The following is a 3,471-nucleotide window of genomic DNA, read 5'->3' as shown; positions in this document are numbered from 1 at the left end:
GCCGGACGAGGGGGGAGCTGGGGTTGCGGCGACGGGAGGGGCGGGCTGGGCGACGCGCGGGAAGCAGCTCGGCAGTCGCCAACGGCCGCAGAGGCAGCACAGCTGACCTCACAATCCAAGAAAGCCGATTGGCTGCGTCTCTACGTGGGGGAGGGTCTGGACCGGAAGCCAGGCCACGTGACCCGGAAGCGGCATCTGCAGGGGCTGGTGCGCCTGCGCACTCCTGCGTGTGCCTTCGGGACGCGCGCGGGCGGTTTCCTCGGCTATTCGGTGGCGCGAAGATAGGGTTCCGCGGCGCCTTTTGTCGACCCCGCCGTGTCGGGTAGGGAAGGTCTGGACCGGGAAGAGCCAAGTTCGAGCTCTAGTAACTCTCCGTGCCCCAAGAGGGTGGGACGGGGAGGCGTGACGGTCGGTGACCATGGTGAGGGGTGACGCATGCTGCAACCCTGGGGAAAACAAGTCAGCTCCGTCGCGGAGCTCGTGCTTGCTTTCAGAGGGCCTTTTGCAATCATTCCGGCTCAAAACTATCCGGAATCCGGCCCCTCCTTCCTATCGTACTGCTACATTCCTAAACACCTTTCACCTCAAGCTGTACAATTAATTGCTCTTCCCTGGGCTTCCCTCGCCCATCAGTGCTGTGGACCCGATGACTTACTGTCGGTTCCCTGCCGGAAAGCCCAGACAGCACCTCATCTTCGCGATTCCCGCTTCCTTCACACGGAGACGCGCCCCCACAGCCGCCTGGATTCCACTTTAGCCTTGCAGACCACTTGCTCTGCCTGGCATTCCCTTCCTCTCAAATGTCCCATCTCCTGTGAAGCCTCAACTTCAAACCCTGTAAGAACGAATCCCCCTTTCACTCACATGCCCATCGGCATCTGTTCAACGCATCTTGAATTTTATTCATTTTCCATCCCAACCTAGTTCACTGCCTGGTATATAACAACTAATAAATTTGAGTTGACTGATAAGGACTATAAAATGATAGATTTGTTTAGAGCCTTAATGCTGAGCATTGTGCCTAACACATAATGGATGTCCATACTTTTTTTTGAATGAAAGAATGGATGAATCATCTAGTCCGACTCATCTTTTACAGATGAGGAAAGAGGAGCCCCACAGGATTAAGTGACCTTGCTAGAACAGACACGGGTTTCTCATGTCGAATGCTATTCATTACCCGTCACCGAGGTCCTTACAAAGGAAGCTGGAAAATTGCTTTTGTGAAGCTATGCCCTTTTTGCAGAGGTTCCAAAACATAGTCGCCAGAATTTTTTAATAGCCCAAAGTGAAAAAGAAATGCTAAGTTTTTCATGAAGCTAAATTTAATCAATTTAGAGAGATTCTTCATTAGGGATTGTGTTCTTTTGCCTGTTAAAATGTCTGTAAAACTAAGACAGTATATAATAGAGATTTGGGGGCATTTTTTAATGCCCTTATTTGGTAAAATAAAAATATATGATACCTCCTCTTTTAAGCACTGCTGTTTTGCTTGGAAATTTTCCTACTAACGTGTATGATTAATGTATACTGGAATATTAAGGAGGTGGTCACTCAAAGCACAGAGCTGGCTTTCTGTAGGTCTTTAGGCCCCCTGCCCAAGTTTCTCTCTGTCCCTGACCAATCACGCCCAAAAGGCTCATGTTAATGTCTCATTTCTCTCTTACTACACAAAACAGATGCCATGCCATGAAAATTCACCCTCTGAATTCAAATGGTGCTTTTATCTTTTTCTGTACAAAACACATATCTTCTTGAGGTTCCTGAGATGACTACCTCCAAATTTAAACTCATCGGTTATGCTCCTAATGTTGGTCTGTTCTGAAAATGAGGAGGGGAGACTCGCTGATGACATATTGGCAGTCTCTGGTGTTCCTAGCCAAGAAAAGGTGGATGTTGGAGGTAGGCAGGGAAAGGAATTATGGGAAAAATAATTAGCAACTGAAAGCAGCTATTACATAATCTTGGCTGCTTATTAATTTAGCAGAAGGAATGGCTTATTAAATTCTAATAGCAACGGCACAAATGCAAACAACCTAGCAATTAACAGTGCAGGGCCCATTATTTTGTTAATATGTTCCCTTTTTTTGGCAAGTGTATAAGAACAAAATTTATAGAAACAGATGGTCTTTTTGAGTAGATTATAGATGGTTTATTTTCCAGTCTTAGTATTAGGTGCTAATTGTGAATTCACTGTGAAAGACAAAAGAAGCTCTGTTACTGTCTTTGTTAGTAATTAACTGCTTGACTTCGATTCCCAGTTTTTAAATTGTGGGCTTTGTTATATGTGTGATTCTTCTCACCTAGTATCTTCATCTGTCATGTTAATAGGATATCTTTTTTTAATCCTCTGCTTTTCTGATCTGGGTGGTCCTGATTTCTTGGTTAATGATGGTATGAACAATTTTTATGAAAAATTAAAAATCCGATTTTTTGGGGGGGATATGGGAAACATTTTTCATGGAACAAGGAGAAGTAGTTTCTTGATACAAGGCTGTCTGATGTTTTCCTTTTTCACTGGCCCAGGAAGATAAAGGAAAATTTGGCAAGGTCAGAAGAGAGAACAGATTTATCCTTAAGTAGCAAAAATAATCTTGTCCCCAGTGTACAGAAGGGGAAGAATTGAAGTATTTCTGGTAACCTGCCTTTTATTTATATTTTTATTGTGACATAATTGACATGAAATGTTAGTTTCAAGTGTACAACGTAATGGTTTGATATTTACATGTATTGCAAAATGACCACAATAAACTTGGTTAACATCACTTGTTTCTTAAATTTAAAAAAAAAGTGCCTAGCTTTCATTTATGTTCAATGCAAGAGGTGAGGGTGAAACGCAGTCTACCTGCTAACAATATTTTGAGACTTTTATGTAATCTTTTAAAAGTTTTCAAAAATAATTTTAATTTCCTGTTAAATGTGTGATGACCATATGCTTTTATCTCCTCTCCCTCTCAAAATGCCATTAAATGAGGAGAAAAAAAGAGGAGTGTTTAAAGTATATATTCACACGGACAATGAGAGAGGACATTAGCATGAGAATGTCAACAAGGATGTCAGCATACACTGTCTGCTCATCATTAAAAACACTGACAATTTAAGTAAAAATCGTAATACGTTTATATGAGAATATGAAGGAGCAGAAGTGAGGGCATGTTGAAATATTGCTAAATCTTCAAGCACAAACAGAAAAAAAACATAATATCTAAGATAAATCAAGAAATAGAATTATTTGTGTATTCTCTCTTAGGTACCAGGAAGTACATTCTAGAAGCAATGATGACTCCTTTTTGAGGGACAGAATCTTGAGGTAGGATGGAATAAAGGTTATTATTACGTTTTATTTTAGTGCAGGTTTTACTTAGCTAATTTTAAAAAAATATTGTAATAAAGTAGATAAAAATCTGTTAGTGCTAACATAGTATTATGAACTCTTCATACAGAGTTCCTTTATTCTATATAAATTATTAA

At 41.4% G+C, this 3,471-nt stretch overlaps 1 long non-coding RNA gene across 1 annotated transcript in view; it reads left to right on the top strand.

Annotated features, from left to right (window-relative positions):
- The first annotated feature begins 203 nt into the window (after positions 1-203).
- The window catches only part of LOC112479503, a 28,097-nt gene continuing 24,829 nt past the window's right edge, over positions 204-3,471 (top strand). Inside the window, exons 1-2 of the long non-coding RNA XR_003046218.1 lie at positions 204-322; positions 3,251-3,310. This is a non-coding gene — a long non-coding RNA (uncharacterized LOC112479503). The remainder of the gene's footprint in view (positions 323-3,250; positions 3,311-3,471) is intronic.

The sequence above is a fragment of the Pteropus alecto genome, unplaced genomic scaffold, assembly GCF_000325575.1.
Source record: "Pteropus alecto unplaced genomic scaffold, ASM32557v1 scaffold23, whole genome shotgun sequence".
Lineage (NCBI taxonomy): Eukaryota > Metazoa > Chordata > Mammalia > Chiroptera > Pteropodidae > Pteropus > Pteropus alecto.
The sequence above is the reverse complement of the archived record's forward strand: the minus strand, read 5'-3'. Positions and strand labels throughout refer to the sequence as shown.